The sequence below is a fragment of the Capra hircus genome, chromosome 17, assembly GCF_001704415.2.
Source record: "Capra hircus breed San Clemente chromosome 17, ASM170441v1, whole genome shotgun sequence".
Lineage (NCBI taxonomy): Eukaryota > Metazoa > Chordata > Mammalia > Artiodactyla > Bovidae > Capra > Capra hircus.
Genome location: NC_030824.1, coordinates 18,203,062 through 18,223,393, shown reverse-complemented (window position 1 = coordinate 18,223,393; position 20,332 = coordinate 18,203,062). Strand labels below are relative to the sequence as shown.

General features: G+C 41.7%; 1 protein-coding gene across 13 annotated transcripts in view; it reads left to right on the top strand.

Annotated features, from left to right (window-relative positions):
* Positions 1-20,332, top strand: part of CLIP1 (CAP-Gly domain containing linker protein 1) — a 145,054-nt gene that overhangs the window by 31,836 nt on the left and 92,886 nt on the right. Inside the window, exon 1 of one of the 13 annotated variants that reach the window (XM_018061310.1) lies at positions 13,443-13,507. The exons of the other annotated variants lie outside the window; for them this stretch is intronic. The gene's annotated coding sequence lies outside the window, so the exon portion shown is untranslated. Of the gene's footprint in view, positions 1-13,442; positions 13,508-20,332 lie in introns of those variants that run through there. 13 annotated transcript variants of the gene reach the window in all.

The following is a 20,332-nucleotide window of genomic DNA, read 5'->3' as shown; positions in this document are numbered from 1 at the left end:
TTTTTTAACCTATTGTGAAACATTGAGTCTGTCCCATCCCTTGTGATCTGTGAAGGCATATGAACTTAAGCAAGTAATGTTTGACTCTTGCTTTTAAGTTCTGTCTCTTTTGGGATTCCAAACCCAAATCATGATATGTAAGAGGTGGTTTGGTCCTCCTGTGCTCCACAAAAAGGTAGGCACTTTTGAATTTGTCATATATTGGCTGCCTGTTCTTCATTATTTATTACAGATGCATTTCTGTTCTTCCCAGAGTTTGTGTGTATCTATCTCAAGCTATTTGTGTGTATGTATACATATGTATATGATACATATCTATATGTATATTTCAAGGACCTTGACTTTCACTTTATAGTACCCTCTACAGAATTCTGCAGAGTCCCGTGTGTTCAGTCAATATTTATTATTCAGTTAATTGAAAGTATGAGGTGCATAAGTTTCAGGATTTTTTTTTATTTTTTAATATTTATTTATTTGGCTGTACCAGGTCTTAGTTGCAGCATGTGGGATCTGGTTCCCTGACCAGGCATGGAACCTGGGTCCCCTCCATTGGAAGCATAGAATTTTAGCCACTGGACCACTGGGGAAGTCCCAGGACTGATTTTATAGAAAAACACAAAATAAAACAAAACTGAAGGTAGTGTAGTAAAGTCATGGGAAGATGCTTACTATTTGTTAACATTAAAAGAAAACTTTATGCAATGTTAACTAAAAAGAGCCTTTCACCTCGTATAATTTTCCACTTTATCTGAATTATCAGCTTCTTTCTCCTCTTCCATGTACAAATGAGGTGGGAAGTCGATTGTTTTTCTCTAATATAAAGAGTGGACACTGTTGTAATCACTGCAAACCAGTAAGTTCTCTTTTTCAGTATTTTTTTGTAGTGTGTGGTAGTCTCCTCAGGGGGAGTTTGTGGGGCTGTGGTGCACCTGTATGTGGGCTGTACTGAGGTCTCATTTGGAATTCACTCAGCAGGTATTTATTGAGCACCTGCTGTGTGCCGGTTGCTGTTCTGGGTGCTGGTGATAACAGCGGTAAATAAAACGAAACGGAAAGCCCTGTTGTTGGAACTCCCTTCAGGTAGGGGAGGCAGACAGTAACCATGTTAATACAATTTATTGTATGTTGGAAAGTGATACATATTTAGACTAAATACTACAAGTTTTGGAGATAAGAGGTAGGGTAACAGAAATTCTAAATAGGATGATGAGAGGAGACCTTGCTGAGAAAATGGCTTTTAAATAGAGATCTAGATGAAGTGAGGGAATGTTGATCCCCGAGGGAAGATCATACCAGAGGAATCAGTGGCAAGGGTCCTGAGGCAGGAGCTTGGGAGGGGCTAGATAATTTAAGGCTGTAGATAGTTTAAGGTTGTAGTCCTTAAATATGTATTAAATACATATGTATTAAAATATTTATTTTTAAAATTTATCTTTGTTTATGTACATATTTGTCTGTGCTAGGTCTTTGTTACGGAATGTGGGCTCTAGTTCACTGACCAGGGATTGAACCAGGTCCCTGCTCTGCATTGGAAGCTTTGGAGTCTTAGCCACTGGACCACTTGGAAAGTCCCTAAAATATTTTAAAATAGTGAAAGATAAAGAATTTTGTGCCGTGATACTAGCGATTTTGTCGAAGAAAAAGTTGAAGATCTGGGGGAAGTAAAGCTTAAAGAATTTCACTAACTTGCCTTAAAGGCCACACAGCCAGTGAATAGAGAGCTAGAAATTGAACGTTAGTTTATATTATTTTAAGCAATGCACAGACTATATTGGCAATGAAACCTCAAGTAAGTGGCTGGCAGAAAGGCCAGACCAGTGCTTGATGTTCAGTCTTGCTGTTAAGAATATACTTGTCTGTTTGTATGCAGGATTTTTGCTCAGCCCTGGGAGACCTTGTAACTGACATTCGCATATACTGCGTTTTCCTGGAATTATGCTCCTGGCAGGAAAGCCTTCCTTTTTAGTCTTAAAAGATTCATGATTCAAAATTTGTGTTTGATATAAGCCTTTAAGTGTCTTCAATCTTAATTGGAAGGCAGTGACGGTATTAGTCTCAATATGAATTTTTTAGATGACTGTTTAGGGAGGTTCTAAACTAATATAGCATCTTATATATGTATTTTAATATACATAATGTATGTTTCCCATGTAAATGGAACTCAAGGAATCCATATGCTTTAAATCAGCACTTGAGTTACAATGCACTTTTAAGGGAAAACATATTGACTGATGGTACTGTACAAGAATTTCAAGAGTGACCTCTTCAGATTTCAAATCGGGAACAGAAGAGCCTTTTTTTTTTTTTTTTTTCCCGGTGGGTTGGCAGACTGTAATTAACCAACCTTGAATTTGGCTAGGACATCTGGGTTAATATCCTGGCCCTGGCACCAAGTACCAAGGAATCTTGGCCACGTTTAGTAAAGAGCTTTTTTTTTTTTTCAGATCTCCATCTGGCACTTACAGAAAGACAGATTCCACTAGCACTAACTCAATGGGTGGGTCTGTTTTTTTGATTGTCTGTCTTATGGTGGTTCAGCAACGCAATCTTAAAAGAAGTCTTCGCAAAATAGTAGTCCTATTACAGAATCCCTGTTGGGAACCCTTTCCTATATCTCTTTCCCTAGGGAAGTATACTCTCATCTGCCTCTTCTTAGGAATCCTAATGAGACTACAGACAGGCATTTCGCTGCCCTAATGTTTTATATAAGCATAAGGTCTAATATACTTCTGACTTGAATTAAGTAGTTTGGTATTTGTATTCTCTTTTGCTTACTTATGTCTAAGTATAGCTTGGATTAGATCCCAGTTTTAACTCTGCCCATTTTTTACACTTAAAATTGCCAAGTGCTTGTTTTACTGTATCTTTTCTGAAGTTAAAGGCCTGAAGATCCAGATGTTCAGGACGTGCAGATCATTCAAAATTTGGGTTTGATGTAAAATGGAAGCCAACTTTAATAGATTTTTCCCCCTCCCTGGTTCTACAGCTCCCTAGTCAAGTAGAACACTAAAATATTTGGCATACTTTTTTTCCCTGTCTTCTCAGGAAAGATGAGATATTAGGAAAATTTTCTATAAAATATTTCAATCAAATCTTTTGATCACCTGCCTTCTTTCTTTATCTGGTTTCGTCCATAGAATGATTTCTTACTGGAAACATTACATTCTAGTAACTTAAGGCAGGAAGGAAGATACATAGACTCTACTTTTCCAGACTATAGAAAAATAAACTTTATAGGCAGGGTAATTTTATTTTATTTTTTTTTACAGCTTAAGTGAAAGAAAACTTTATCACTAAGTGTTTTTTCACACATGGGTGACTGGAAAAAAGTTTATTGCTAATTTCTGTTGTAAGGCATATGTGGCCTGCTTGAGTTTCGACACTGAGATTCTAGAATCAGTCAAATTTAGATTTTAAAAAGAACGTTTTCTAGTGAAGTGATTACTTTTTTGAGGTTCTCGGGTTTATTTTCGCCTTGCATCCCAGTTTTACAAGGACCTTTGCATTTTAATAACATACACTACTCATCCTTTAATATGTGGTTTCAATGCATAAGATATAAACACACATATTAAAAGACAGAGAAAAAAGCAAATTATCCATAATCCTATTGCCCAGAGGAAATTGTTTCAGTGTTTTGGAGTATATCCTTCTAATCTTTTTCTTTATACTTAAAAAATGTCTTATGGCTGGATCTGTATTTATATATATATATATTTCAATATTTTTATATATTTAGTTTTGGCTGTGCTGGGTCTTTGTTGCTGTGCGGGCTATGCTCTAGTGGTGGTGCGCAGGCGTCTCATTTTGGTGGCTTCTCTTGTGGAGCACAGGCTCTAGGCTGCGTGGGCTCAGCGGTTACAGCTCCCCGGGCTCTAGAGCACACGCTCATTAGTTGTGACACAGGGGCTTAATTGCTCCTGAGCATGTGGGATCTTCGTGGATCAGGGATCGAACCCGTGTCTCCTGCATTGATAGGCGGATTCTTTACCACTGAACCACCAGGGAAGCCCTGTGTTTCTGTTTTGACGTAATTAAAAGTGTAACATTTTCACAGGAAATATTCTCAGCGCACCAACATGAGGGGAATCAGGACTATTTTAAGTTTGAGGAACATCCCTGGTGGTCCAATGGTTAAGAATCCACCTTCCAATGCAGGGGATGAGGGTTCTGGCCCTGGTTGGAGAACTAAAATCCCACAAGCCTTATAGTGCCGAATTACTTAGCTATATGCATGCTTTTATATTGATATAAAGCATTTGCTTTCTCCAGTGAAGTTTGAACCTTGGGAATAAAGATTTAAGGAAAAAAAAAATGTTTGCGGTCCTGAATTTGCTTCAGCCCCAGCTCCTTGTGAATCTTGTGAAGTTGGACTAGTTGCTTGACTTCTAGTCTCTCATTCTGTAAAGTGGGGGTAACACCTGCCCTGTTCACCTGATGGGTTTGCTGTCTTAATGTGGGGATTTAGTGATGACAGTAGTGCTGAGGGAGTCACTGGTGCTGTCAAATACCAAAGAGGCCCAGGAAGACAGAAAAGACCAGTCCTGTATCACTGATTGACTGTGAGTCACCTGGCATATTTTGCAAATGGCTAGATTTATTATAGTAAAGCTTTTCAGATGACTGTGACCAATCAAAAGTGTCCTGTGGGGTAGGAGAAAACCCCAGAAATACTGATTTATCAAAAATCTCTTGAGAGCTGTGAGAACTCTGTGCTGAATATAAGCAGCTATCTCACCAGGTGAGGCAGCTAACAGTGGGCCAGTTAGGGGCTAAAGCGGAGGCGTGCCAGGGCCCTGGAAGACAGTCCGTTTCACACGGCTTGTTGTTTGGTCCCTAAATCATGTCCAACTCTTTTGTGACTCCATGGGCTGTAGCCTGCCAGGCTCCTCTGTCCATGGGATTTTTCTCTCTGTGTGTGAGAGAGGATTAAGGAAGCTTCCAACCAGTCAGTCCTTAAGGAAATCAACTCTGAATATTGCCTGGAAGGACTGATGCTGAAGCTTCAATAATTTGACCACCTGGTGTGAAGAACTGACTCATTGGAAAAGACCCTGATGCTGGGAAATATTGAGGGCAGGAGGAGAAGTGGGCGACAGGTTGAGATGGTTGGATGGCTTCTTTGACTCAATGGACATGAGTTTGAGCAAACTCTGGGAGATAGTGAAGGACAGGGAGGCCTGGCGTGCTGCAGTCCGTGGGGCTGCAAAGAGCTGGACACGACTGAGCGACTGAATGGTAACAACACAGTGGGAAGTAGCTCTTGTGTTTGGCGTTGATGGAGATGGAGGGTCTCTAGGCAGCGATGGGTTAGAGAAGACATTCTAGGCTGGATTGGATTGAGCAAAGGCATAAAGGGTAGCCTGCTGAGATCAGAGCAGATAGACAGTCTACTGCTCTGTACTTTGAGGGCAGGTAATAGGAAATAAAACTAAGACGTTAGGGCTTGCATCAAGGAGAGGCTTCCCTGCTCTGAGCAGGAGCCCCTTTTATTGGTCTGTAGGTCCATGGGGTAGAAATGAGGCAGACATGACTGAGCACAACACAGCAGCATTTTTGTAATCATTTAAGGTTTTTTTGCAAGTCTTTCTTATGATGATTGCTCAAAACTACCTGGTTGTAGGTGATAAATAGGAAAACTTCTGGGTATTTTTTGTTGTTCACTCAGTCATGTCTGACTCTTTGTGACTCCGTGGACTGCAGCACTCCAGGCTTCCCTGTCCATTACCAACTCCTAGAGTTTGCTTCGGAGAAGGCAATGGCACCCCACTCCAGTACTTTTGCCTGATGAATCCCATGGACGGAGGAGCCTGGTGGGCTGCCGTCTATGGGGTCGCACAGAGTCGGACACGACCAAAGCGACTTAGCAGCAGCAGAGCTTGCTCAGACTCATGTCCATGGAGTTGTGATGCCATCCAACCATCTCATCCTCTGCCGTCCCCTTTTCCTGCCTTCAGTCTTTCCCAGCATCAGGGTCTTTTCCAATAAGTCAATTCTTCGCATCAGGTGGCCAAAGTATTGGAGTTTCAGCTTCAGCGTCAGTCCTTCCAATGAATATTCAGGGTTGATTTCCCTTAGGATTGACTGGTTTGATCTCCTTGCAGTCCTAAGGACTCTCAAGAGTCTTTCCAGCAGCCAATCTCTGTTATTACTTTGCTACTTTATTCACTTTATGTTAATGCTTTGTGGAAGATCTGGTTCAAACTGATAACCTCTAGAACTTAGTTTTCTCATCTCTGAACTGGGGATAAAAGGAATTTCAAATAGTCGTCATGACGATTAAATGAATTAATATCTGTAAAACAGTATCCGAACTCTCCCCTTTGATCCCTTCTGTCTTCCCGCATGCCCATTCCTAAAGGAAGTCGGGGTTTAGCACCTCAATTTTCTTCTCTCATGTAAGTTGAATGGGGGAAAACCCACTTCTACTAGTCTGGGAAATGAAAACCTTATTTCCTGCCATGTATAGAAAATTACTTTGAGTCAGAGTCCCTTGCCACTGTCTAAGGGCACATTTTTAGACAACAGCTTGCACTGATGAACTTTAATTTATGAGGAGCTAAGTATTTCGCATGGGGTAGGAACTTGGGCTTCTCATGTCAGAACTTGTGCCTTGCCAAACCTCAGGCCCTTTTGTATGTTTGTCAGTTTGATTTCCCACTGTTTAACTCAAAGGAGTTTCTTTGTAAGATCTGATAGAACTTGCCGTGTGTCTGTGTGAAAGATTACCTACAAAGGTAAAAAATAACCAACAATGAAGTTGGGTTATTAAGATCCAAATGAAACCAATTCCTAGTTTCCATTGACAACCTCAGGGGTAGTTGTACGGGAAAACTCTCTTAGGGACATCTGAATAAATTTGAAATAGCCGAGTATCCTTCAGGATTGTGCAGACTGAAATTTGGTTATTTTTTCCATTCCCTCTAAAGACCTACAGCTATTTTCTTTTTTCCTTTGGCTTGTGGGATCTTAGTTCCCTGGCCAGGGATTGAAGCCGGGCCCCCATCAGTGAAAGCATTGAGTCGTAACCACTGAACCGCTTGGGAATTCCCAGCCTGCAACTATTAAAATTGCTCATATGCAAAGTAAAAGCAAGAAGGTTTTTATAAAGAGGAAAAAAAAACACAAAACAGTGAGGAAGTCATTGATTCTTCTGTTGTCTGTGTGCCCTTTTCCTGTTCAGAACAAACAGTTGGTGAGCTTTTGCATTTGGAATGGGCCACATGTGATTGTTGAAGGGCAAGTGAAAAGTATGCCGATTTTGATTCCTCTGTGAAGGCTGGAAAAGGAAATGAGTTTTAACCTGCCTTGAGATTGACTCACTCATCTCACTGCTGTTTGTAACAGACCAGAAAACTGTTACTTATCTGCATAGATGAAGGTCAGGAGTCTTTAAACTGAAGACTGGGCTTTAAGTCCTGGACCGTTAAGTAACTGTGACCTTGACAAGTGGTTTCACTTTTTAGAATTAGTTTCCTCCGTGGTAAAATGAGGAAGTTGAACTAGATTGTAGGTCTCTTCTAATTCTAAAATTTTATGATGCTATATTAAGCACCCTTGCTCCTTTTTACACATTAGTATAATTGACTGCTGCCGACCTATTAAGTAAGTTCTTCTGGGAGATACTAACCAGGCCTAGTCATTTCAGTTCCTTATTTAAGACCTGTCTCTAAGCTGTTGGTATTAGAGTTACAGAATAGTAGGAATTTTGTGAAAACTTGTATAAATGAGCAGAACAGCTCAAATTATTCAGCTCTTTGAAAAAAAAAAAAGTCCTTTGCAGATGGAGGAACTCTGGGAGACTGCTTATTTTCTGCTTATCTAAGTAACAGGAACAGAAAATAAATCTTTATCCAAACTGAACTGTGCAGAGACACTCATAATTGCAGGCCGACGCATCATGGCTCAGCGTTCCGTCTCAGAAAAGTCATCGAATGCTCCAGCTCTCTTTGCTTTGCTTGGGTTTTGGCATCCTCCCCCTCCTTTCAAAAACAGCTGTAGACTGAAACTCTGGGTACAACTTGTATTTGGTACTATGTCATATATGCTTCAAAATTTAAAAACGTGTAATTTTCAAACACAGAATAATTTTTCAAGAGGTTTATGTCTTTCTATTGACATCCTATTCTGACTTTATTTGGCAAGCATCCTTAACTGAGTGTTGAATCATTTAACATTCTACTTCTGACTTTGATGGAAAGATGTAAAACTTTCTGTTTATCTTCAGCATCCTATTGTGTGATATTCTCAGACCAACACTTAAGATTGGTAGACTGACTTTATAAATTGCTCGATAAGGGCTCTACCAGTTAGAAATTGAAAGTACAACTTCCTTGTAGCACCGTTTGAATTAAGAGGCCAATTAATTTTCTGATCCTTCCCTGCTTGTGTCTGCCCTTGAGTGTCTAAATGGGTTTTTCACATTGATCCTTTTAGGCAAACAGTGACTACACTATTTTCATCTTCTGTACTTTATCCTTGGCTAGAGATGTGGTTTGTTTTTTTAATCTTTGTATTAATTTTAAGGCTGTTGGAGTCTGGCCTGTTTAAAAAGTTATATGTTGTGTATGAAATATATATATAAATACTTACCTAGATGAGTTTCGGTGAAAATGAATCTTTGTGGTCGTCCAGTACAGTAAGGTGGCAAAAGGGTTAAGAAGACCCAGAATTATGCCTCCTGGACTCTTCATAAACACCAGTATTTCCTCAAGGATTTCCACCCCACAGTAACCCATCAAGAGTTCTTTGACATCTGGGTGGTCCTGTAGCTGTCGTCACTCTGGGTAGCAAGGGTTACTCAGGGGTTGGAAATCTTTGAGGAAATACTGGTGTTTATGAATAATTCTTTTGACAATGGAATTTAAAAAAAAAGACATGTCTTTAATAGTGGATAAATATTTGTTAAATAAATCTGCCGTGTGAAAGGCACAGTGATCTGAAGTCAGCAAGTGAAGACAGTGAGGATCATGGTTTGTCTGGTTGTTTTTTTGACAAACCCCCTCCCTGCCCCATGTGTGATCTTAGTCCCCTGACCAGGGATCGAACCCATGCCCCTGCAGTGGGAGCGTGGGTTGCCAGGGAAGTCCTGTGAGGACCATGTGTTTGAGGAATAGCTGCTAGTGCACTTACTCAGATACACGTCTCCTGGGAGTTAGTATAAGTCAACCTTATAAAAACAGGCTGGTTAAGTTGGTAGATGTGGGAGTACTGAAAAGCGGCATTACAGTTAAGTTGGTATTTTTTACATTTAAACTTCAGTCCTGTCTCCCATGTCTTCTTTTCTCTCCCTTTAACTTGCATTATTGTTTTGTGTCATGCTTTATAATGATTTCTGAAAAGTATAAATTTAGCACTCCATGAATATAAATTATCACCAGCTCCATCTTCAGCTTGTGGATTAACCATAAACTTATCAAAAGCAGTACCAAAAGAACTTGGATGAACTGTGAGAAAGGCATCAGGCAACTTTCAGTCCTTAGAAGGTTCTGTGTCTTTAGCCAGGTGATCTTTGAAGAATGCTCGTAATCTTCAGGCTAGACTGAGATGCTGCTTTTTCTAATTTATATGAGAAATTAAATACTGAATAGTAGTTTTCTCAGTTTCAATCTTTGCCTTGTATAGGGCTTCTTAGTTTAAGTCTTAGTCTCCTGCTGCTGTGGATGTCTTAAGATGTTTCAGGCTCTGTCCTGTGTCTCAGTATTTCATGGTATTCTCTTTTTTTTTTAACATTTACTTTGTTTATTATTTATCTGGCCATGCTGAGTCTTAGTTACAGCATTTGGGATCTTTGATCTTTGTTGTGGCAGGCAGGATCTTTAGCTGTGGCCTGCAAACTCTTAGTTGTGGCATGGGATCTAGTTCCTTGACCAGAAATCAAACCTGAGCCCCCTGCGTTGGGAGCACAGAGTGTTAACCACTGGACCACAGTGGAAGTCCCTTCATGGAATTCTCTAGGGTGTTTCCAGATGCTCTGGCCTCCTGAGCAAATACCAAACGCTGCGTCCCCGGCCCCCTGCCCCCACCTTTAGGCATATTGCACGGCAGGACAGTCAGCTGTCTGGAAGGTGGATTCTCTCGTTTTCTCTCATTCAACAAGGGAAAGTGGCAGTCTTTCACCTCTTGTGTATGTTTATTTTGGGGAGGGTTGTGTGACTTTTTCCCTGGCTGATCTTCCCCACTAGTCCCTAGGGTTGGAATGCTCTGCTGGAGGTGGTGGAATAAAAAACAGAGGGGCCATCTGGATCTCCGCCTCTGTCATCACCCAGCCTTTGCAGACTTACCTCTTGCTTTACCCTCTAAGCCAACCACTTAGCTGCTGCTAAACCAGATGCCTCCAGTTCCCTGCTCACTCTTTGTTCCAGTTATCTCACTTGGTATTGCAGTGATGTGAAGCAGTGGCTCTTTGGTGGCCTGTGCCCTAAACTGTGTCTGGTGACATCACACACATTTTCTCTATGTTCAGGGGCAAGCTTCCAGGAGGCCTGAACTTTAGGATGACTGCAGATGGCTCCATGTCACTCATCACTGTTCCAGCACATTGAACACTTGCCAGATACTCTGTCCCGGAGGAGGTGCGCCTCTCTTCATCCCACAAGACATTTTCTGTGTCTTCATTCAGTAGACCGACACGTTTCCCCAGTGTTGATACTTGGGACAGTGCTTTTTCCTCTCTGAGTCTTACATTTTAACCACTAGACTATCTCTAAATCAAAGTCAACTTACTAAAGTTCACGGGGGAAGAAACAACAGGTGAGTAGGAAATGAATAAGTGACAGTGAGGTCTCATCCTTCGTCCCTCCTTCTCTCCCATTAGTTTTCCCCTCCAGGCTCTGGTCCTGTCTTTCCGCACGTTCTCACTCCACACTTCCCCGAATCTGTGTTGGCTTCCTGCAGTCAGAATGCCACAAGCAGCTGAGCGTGGAGCCGCCTCAGAAGAAAGATGCGTTCACTCGCCTCTTTGTACTTGAAACGCTGCCTCCTGCTCCATCGCCCTTAAATCTGCCAGGCGCTCCCTCTCAGGTTCCCTTCTTGTATCCTGAGACACACTTATTAAATTTTCATCTGCAACTCAGTCTCTGTTCTTTGCTTTGAGTTTTGCGTGGGTGTGTTTTCAAACGGTGTTGAGCCGTCAGTTTTACTGGGCAGTACCTTGTGCTATAAGCAGGGCTTCTTCTTGCATCGTGTATCGCTGTCAAATAGATATTTCAAAGGTCCTCTTACTGGAAATGTTACTTTTTTTCATCTTTATCTTAAGAGCAACTAAATTATTCACAGCTTTCCATTCAAGAGCTTATCCATTTTTCCTTTCCCACATGAGTTGTAATGTGATTGTTGTTGCTGTGTTGTGTTAGTTGCTCAGTGGTGTCTAACTCTTTGCGACTGCGTGGACGGTAGCCAGGCTCCTATATCCATGGGATTCTCCAGGCAAGAATACTGGAGTGGGTTGCCAGTCCCTTCTCCGGGGGATCTTCTGGACCCAGGGATCGAAGCCAGGTCTCCTATATTGCAGGCAGGCTCTTTACTGTGTGATCTCCCAGGGAAGCCTGTAATGTGGTGGGAAAGATGAATGTTGCATACCCAGGGACACTCGGATATCTGATTGGCAAGTTCATTATCTGTGTCAAGGGGAGAGCATCCTCAGGGTCTGCCTTACACATAGTTCTAGAGCCGCACTGCCCAGTACAGTGGCCGTAAGCCATGTATGGCTGTTTGCAAGTGCAAGTTGAGATCTGAGTATAAAATACATAATTGGACTGTGGAATATTGCTCAGCTGTGAAAAGGAAAAAAAAACCGCCTGTCATTTGTAGAGATGTGGATGGACCTAGAGTCTTCATAATAAGTCAGAAAGAAAAAAAACAAATACTGTATATTATCGCATACATATGGAATCTAGAAAAATGGTACAGATGAACCTGTTTGCAGGGCAGGAATAGAGACATAGACATAAGAATGAACTTGTGGACACGGAGGGAAGGGGAGGGTGGGACAAATTGGAAAAGTGGCATTGACATATATATACACTACCATGTGTAAAGTAGGCAGCTAATGGGAAGCTGCTGTCTAGCAGAGGGAGCTCAGTTTGGGGCTCTGTGATGACCTAGAAGGGTGGGATGGGAGGGGGAGGGAGGCTCAAAAGGGAGGGGATATGTGTGTACATATAGCTCATTCACAGTGTAAAGCAATTGTCCTCCAATAATAAAATGAAAAAAATAACACAATTGGATTTTGGCCTAATATAAAAAGAATGTAAAATAACTGATTAGCAGTTTTATATTGATTACATTTGAAGTCATATTTTGCATATATTTGGTTAACAAAAATAGATTATTAATTTCACCTGGTATTTAAAATTTTTAAATACAATGATTAGAAAGTTCAAAATTATACATTTACCTCACATTTAATTTCTGTTGCAAAGAGCAAGTATCTCTGTGTCCACAAAGGAAATCTAATTCGAGACTTCTAGCTCTTACACAGCTTTCACTGGAGGTGGTAATTGAATCATTTGCCCAAAGCCTCACTAGCCTACTCTTTGAAGGAGATCCCAGGGTTGGGAAACCCTCTAATGTTGTTGTCTTCATCAAATGCTTAGAAGGTGAGATACAGGTTGCTTCAGGTTGGAAAATCCCAGTATTGCATCGTTTTAGGGGTTCTTGTTTCATTGAGTCAGTTCAGGACTTTTTAAAACTCTTACTGTGCATCAAGTACTTTTTTAGGCTCTTTGGATGCAGAGACCAGTTTCATCCCTGACCAGGAGAAACTTAGTCATCGCGCAGTGTACAAACCAAACTGATTCATCATTCAGTTATGGAAGACTGCACGGTGGCTCGGGCAGTCCAGAGGAGGAGGAGAGAGGGCAGGGCTCACAGGCAGAAGAGACCTCGAGAGGAGATGCTGTGTCTGCTTTTATTCTTCTAGTCATTTCCTGTGTCCCCCGGAAGTCCTGGCATGAGGGGATGTGCTGTGCGGAGCAGGGGGGTATGGGCCTTGGGTGCATAAACAGGCATGACTCTGCATTTGCCATATGAGGACTTTCACCTCATTTCAGCTGGGAGATGAGAACTGTTTCACTTGGCCCAGGCAAGCCCATCAGCTTACTGATTGGATTTTGATATCCTTCTGTGAAGTTGAAAACACTTGACTTTCCTTGTTTTACTCAGGAATTGAAGAAAATGTATAAATGAACTTCAGCTCTAATTGTGTTTTGATGTATGTACAGATGTATCAGTGTGAATGAAACGGAAAGATGGAAAAAATTGAGTAACTTGCCTTTCCTTGGTATAAATACGAGTCAGTTTGGAAAGTGACCAGAGTGTTGTGTAAGTGTTTTCAGTGGGTGAAGCAGGGGAGCTCAGGTTACACAGCGTCTCCCATGGTGGGGGTTGGGGGACAGCAAGTGACACAGCCGGCAGCAGACACTTACATAACCGTGACTTCAGGGGACGGGATGAGGCTGTGAATGAAGCTCCCAGTCTCCGGAACAGGATATTAGAACACAGCCCTGTGAGTTTTTGTCTCTAGCTTGACTTGAAAATCAGCTTCAGAAACATCTTTCCTCTCGACTAGACTTTGCCTTATTCTCAGAACTTCTTCTCCCCTTCCCTTCTAAGTGTACAGACTTTTAACGTTTTAGAATTAGACGGGCACTCAGAAGTCTCAGCGTGCAGCCGCCTGCAGCTAAGACATTTAACCTGCCTGATGCTCCGTCTCTTCCCCAGCACCCAGCAGGACTGAGCAGAAATCCAAGGTCCCAGGTGCCCACTCTGCTGTTGTGGGTGCCTTGTTTTTGGAGGCTCAGGGTTAAACTCCCTCTCCTGGCAGGTTAAATTCATTGCAAATTCTTCAACTCTTCCTTGGCCTCCCAGTAGAATTTCCAGATTTCGTAAATAGAGTATTTTTGTTTTGCTGATGGGCTGTGAAGGGGCTGAAGGGAAGTGCGGATCTGATTTGCCTCGGAGGGTGCTGCAGAGCGAGAGGAGAGGCCGTGCTTTTTGGAGGCTGATCTTATCAGGTGTGGTTCTTTCTTCCCCAACGGCAGGGCACTCAGAACTCTGGCAAAGTTGAAGTCACGGTAGCTTTCCTTTCACTTTTGAATCCTTGCCCTTGCACTTAGGGAGTTTGTATTTGAATCCAAAACAGTAGAACTACAAAAGGACAGACTTAGAAACTGATCTTATTTAATGAGTTATCCTTAGGATGCCGAGTTCCAGGAAGGGGTTAAGTGCTAGCTGAAGGTCATCCAGCTGGGACAGAATCCAGCTGTCTCATTTCCCAATCTAACCCTCTTCTCATACTTTTCTTTTTTTAGAGCCACATTTTTTTTTCGCATTGAAAAGATAATAACACTAAACAAAAGCAAAACCCAAAAAGCAACAGCAAAAGAGGAAACAAGACCTTAGGAAATCAGATAAGAATTATGAAGATGATTATTCCTTTTCACTTGGACTTATAATTTACACCACACTTGTTGTGGGGGACTGCTTGTTTTGAGGAACTTCTCGCTTCTGTAAAGTGCTTAAGCTTTTTTCTTTAGGTTATGAGGGGTGAGGAAGAAGGTGGAGTTTGGATTTTACTAAAATTTCTTCTATAATAAAAAGTTTTTATTGTGGACAGTTTCATTCACATATGTAGAGAAGTAGTCCCATCACCACCTAACTCTTGAACATTTATCAACTCACCATCAGTCTTATCTTACATACAATCACACTTGTGTTCCTTAAACATATTTCTGCTCTTGCCAGTAAAATGTCTTTTTGCTTTAAAAAAAAAACAGTACTTTTACTTGTCTTTCATATAATCATGCTTTTTATAGTGTGAAGCATTTCTGTCTCAGGAGCTTATCCTCAAATTTATTTTGAGTTTACTTCGCTGAGATGTTTTCCAAGGTCTCAGCAGAGTTTTGATCTCTTTGTCACTTGGTAAGAAAAGCTAGCTGCTATAACATACTCCATGAATTTTAATGACTTAAATGGATGGAAGTTTATTTTCAGTTATAGAAGAGTTGGGGGTAGGTATTTCATGGCGGGGAATGAAGAAAAGTGATGCAGGGATTCAGGTTTCTTTGGTGTCCTCCATCGATGCTTTTGAAGTCGCTCTGCTCATCTCCATCAAGCCACTGGAAGGGCCAAGAGTGGGAAGATTTTATGGGGAAGGCCTGAAAGTATACACGTTGCAGGCCCTGTTCTCCTTCCATTGGCTGGGCCTCAGTCACACGGTCACATTGAGCTGCAGAGGGAGCTGGGAAATGTGGTCTGTGACTCCAGGAAGAGAAAGAAGTAGGCTTGGTAAACACCTAGCCTGTCTGCCTGGGTACCCACTTATTGCTTACACTGGCCTCTTGTGCTGGTTTCTTTTTCCTGCGCACACAGCACACTAGAGTCTGCTTCCTTACTCCCTGGCTACAACCCATTTTCAGTTCAGTTCAGTTGCTCAGTCGTGTCCAACTCTTTGCAACCCCTTGGACTGTAGCACGCCAGGCTTCCCTGTCCATCACCAACTCCTGGAGTTTATTCAAACTCATGTCTATCGAGGCGTTGATGCCATCCAACCATTTCATCCTCTGTCATCTCCTTCTCCTCCTGCCTTCAATCTTTCCCAGCATCAGGGTCTTTCCCAATGAGTCAGCTCTTCGAATCAGGTGGCCAAAGTACTGGAGTTTCAGCTTCAGCATCAGACCTACCAATGAATACCCAGGACTGATCTCCTTTAGGATGGACTGGTTGAATCTCCTTGCAGTCCAAGGGACTCTCAAGAGTCTTCTCCAACACCATAGTTCAAAAGCATCAGTTCTTCGGTGCTCAGCTTTCTTTATAGTCCAGCTGTCACATCCATACGTGGCTCCTGGAAAATCCAGAGCTTTGACTAGACGGACCTTTGTTGGCAAAGTAGTGTGTGCTTTTTAATATGCTGTCTAGGGTGGTTATAACTTTTCTTCCAAGGAGGGCCTTAGGAACTGGGCCTTAGGAAGCAGCCCATTTTACTGTGACTCAAAAAAAGTCATTAAAAATCTTTTTCCTGGGACTTCCCTGGTGGTCCAGTGGTTAAGACTCCACACTTCCAAAAAAAAAAAAGACTCCACACTTCCAGTGCAGAGGGTTCAATCTCTGTTTGAGGAACTAAGATCCCACCTGCTGTGTGTCTTGGCCAAAAAAAACAAAAAAATATATATTTTTCCTGCTTAAGTAATTATATCTGTTCATTAAATAAAATTTGAGAAATCCAAGAAAATCCAAAGGAGGTATAAATAATTATATTTGTTCATTAAATAAAATTTGAGAAACCCAAGAAAATAAAAAGAAGGTATTAAAACTACCAGTAATCCCATCACCTGGAGATAATGATTATTAATCCTTTTTTACATTTCCCTTCTATTTAAGAATGTTTAACCACTTAGAAATAACAATAAAATGTCACTAGTTCTTTCTTTGTTCTGGGTTGCAAATTCCAGAACTCCTGGGGTGGTGGGGAACCACAACAATGACAACAATCTGACAGTTTTGGCTTTTCTTAGCAAAGGGACTCTGTGCAGAACTGTGGTGAGGCTTTGTATTTCTGGCATTTTCTTTTCCTTTTTTTTTTTTTTTTTTAAATCTTGTTTATATTAAGGGCTTCCCTGGTGGCTCAGATGGTAAAGAATCTGCCTGCAATGTGGGAGACCCGGGTTCGATTCCTGGGTCAGGAAAATCCCTGGGGAAATTATTATTTTTTTTGGGAGGGGGGAGACAATTTTTTATTTTATTATTTCAAACACTGAACCATGATTAATGCATAAATGCAAATGCCCTCGAGCCCACAAATGAAATGTACCTGCTTCTAAGAAATGTTTTTTTAAAGTGGAGATGGGATTTGCTCTCGGATGATTTCTTTCTCACACTGCTGCTGCTAAGTCGCTTCAGTCGTGTCCGTCTCTGTGTGACCCCATAGACGGCCTCCTACCAGGCTCCCCCTGTCCCTGGGATTCTCCAGGCAAGAACACTGGAGTGGGTTGCCATTTCCTTCTCCAATGCATGAAATTGAAAAGTGAAAGTGAAGTCGCTCAGTTGTGTCCGACTCTTTTCGACCCCATTGACTGCAGCCCACCAGGCTCCTCCATCCATGGGATTTTCCAGGCAAGAGTACTGGAGTGGGCTGCCATTGCCTTCTCCATGGGGAAATTATCTTTAAAAATAATTTTATTTATTGAGAAATTGTTGGCTGAGCTGGGTCTTCATTGCTGCTCACAAGCTGTCTCTCGTTGCGGCGGGCATGAGCCACCCTTCCTTGCGGTGCCCGGGCTTCTTACTGTGGCGGCTTCTCTTGTTGTGGAGCACAGGCTCTGGTGCACTGGCTCGGTTGCTGTGGCATGTGGGCTTAGTTGCTCCTTGACATGTGGAATCTTCCTGGACCAGGGATCAAACCCATACCCCCCGCACTGACAAGCGGATTCTTATTCACTGTACCACCAGAAGTCCTGGGGAAATCAACTTCTGGCTTACACATCAGAACCCTCCATCTTCTTAGTAAATAAATATTGGACTTGGTGAAGTTAGTGATGTAGTGGAGTGGCGAGACCAAGATGACATTTTAAGTTCATGATTTACTTCCTCCTCGGTTTTCAGAATTCTTAAACATAGCTTAATTTCCCAGGAAAGAATAATAAGAGAAAGTGTTTGAAACAGAGCCGAAATAACAACTTGCAAACTTGAAGTATATAAAAATATACGCCTGATAGTGAGCTAAATCCTTAACTTAGGGGGATGTGCTGTTTGCTGCTCACCTGCATTGCCTGTGCTGGTCTGTAGTGGAGAACGAGCTGCTTGATTTTACCCAGGACGATAATTTCTTGGGAGAAGGTACATTTTTTTGAATTATCAGCTCCAAATTCAGGGCTACAGAACCCCCTGGTTTTCTTTTAACGTGGTGAGGTGGCATCCTAGAGGCCAACCAGCGTCAGAGTTCCTGTTTGTGATGTCAGCATCATGACCTCACAGCCAGGATTGCTCAAAATATTTGCCCAGCTCCTGCCAGGATATGAGCTGAGGCCTGGCCCGATTCTACAGACACCATGAGGTATCGGTTTGTCTCTTTTTGCTGGATTTGTGTTGACTTTTCTGCAACTTCAGTAGGTTAGAAAGTAAAGACGTTGACATTGGGCCCTCTATTTTATTGAAAAAGAATGTATAATGGTAAGAAGATCACTGTTTTAAAAGCACTTCTGGCAGGACATTTGAAAACAAAACCCAATAGAAGAGCAGAAATAATTTAACTGTGTGGATGGGTATGTGGTTCACCAGTGGCTCTATTTGCTGTGAAATTTGCTATCTGTTTTCCCATTCCCTGCAAATAAACATAACAATTTTTTGTTCTGTGGAAATATATCTATAGCACCAGCCAAGTAATAGTTTGAAATGATTAGAATTGTTTGTTCGTGGTATAAATTATTTATGACCTGGAGGCCTGAATTCTGATGTATCACAACTGAGAAGTTGTCATCATTTGGTTTTGAATGTATTGCTTTGCTCTTTGAACATGTTTTAGTTTGAGTTGGAAGAAAAGGTGTTGGTCCACACAGATACCCAGAAATCTAGTCTCTGAGGGTTAATACATAATAGAATTTTCTAAAGAATTATCTTTCTTTAAACAGACAAAAACTTCAGGAACCTGTATTCCTGTGTGCTGGGTGTTAAGCACTTGATAAATTAACCCCTTCTATTTTTTTAAAATTGCCTTTTTTTTTTTGGTTGCACCCTAGGAATTGAACCTGTGCCCCCTACAGTGGGAGCTTGGAGTCTTAACCACTGGACCTCCAAGGAAGCCCCTCCCCCAGCTATTTTTTATTTAAGTAGATATTGGACCTTTTCTCTAAGTTTGGTTCCATGAGTTTGAATTGAAAGATCACGTGGCCAAAATTCTGTTGCTGTTGTCATTTTTCTCCCTGCAAAGTATGTCAGTATCCGAGAGACTCAACATTTCAGTTTCTGGATTAGACCTCTTTTTAAAGCATTGTTCTCTGTATTCTCTATTTTTTCCCTCTGTCACAGTCACATGGCCCTATTTTCCTAAACACATACAACCTAGAGTCTCAAAACACTTATTCTTTGAGACTAGGAGACCTTTTTTAGCTTCACTTGGTGTTTTCCCTTCCAAATGTGCCGGATGAGTCTCTTGGACTGGGATGTCTTTAACACAACTTTTTATTTTTTAATTATTTGACTGCTGAACCTTAGTTGTGGCACGTGGGATCTAGTTCCCTAATCAGGGATTGAACCCCGGCCATCTCCATTGGGAACACAGAGTCTCAACCACTGGACCACTAGGGAAGTCCCAGGACAACTTTTTAGAAATGAGTCGTCCTGTACATGTAGGTTGTAGACCCCCGAAATCACCAGTTTAAAGTCAGTTTTGTCTATGGGTACACTATGGAATTCCTGTTTAACTGCTTTAGGTCAGTGTTCACTGTTGAAAACATTTCTGTGCTTTCAGCATGTATTCTAACGCAGAACTGAATCTTTAACTTTTGAATTTTTGTTTGCTTTGCAAGACCTCTTTCATAGAAGTGTTAACTGGGATGGAGTCTGAATGGTAGTGAGTGTTTGCAAATGGGTGCAGGGGGTTGATCCCAGAGGATCTTTTTAAATAAAGATATATTTTTATTTACTTATGGCTGTGCTGGGTCTTCGTTGCTCTGTGCAGGCCTTCTCCAGTTGGAGAGAGCAGGGGCTACTCTCTCGTTTTGGTGTGAGGGCTTCTCATTGCAGTGGCTTCTCTTGTTGCAGAGCACAGACCTTAGGGACATGGGCTTCGGTAGCTGGGGCGTGTGGACTCAGCAGTTGTGGTGCGTGGACCCAGCTGTCCCACTACATGTGGAATCTTCCCAAACCAGGGATTGAACCCATGTCCCCTGGCTTGACAGGTGGATTCTCTACCATTGAACCACTAGGGAAGCCCCCAGAGGCATCTTGAAATGGCACTGTGGCAGTTTCCTGGGGCGGTTGGAGCAGTACCAGCTCTCTGTGTCTTGTATAAACTATTAGATGGCAGTAGAGTCACCTTTAAACTTGGGCTTCATTACTGGGTCTTTTTTTTTTTTTTTTCATTTCCTTTTCAAGGTCCTGATAACTAACCCACTGTCCTTACTGTAGTAAAAAAAATTTTTTTATCTGGATGTTTTCAATATTCTTACCTTGATGAGGTGGGTGATAGGTGATTGCTTATTAAATTGCTTACTAAAAGGAAGAACTACAGCAATTCTTTCTTTGATTGGAGAAGGCTACAGTCTTGAACTGTATCTTTAACCTCTGAAAACTTGCTTGTTTAGAATGGGAGACTGATTTGTATGTAATTTCCTGT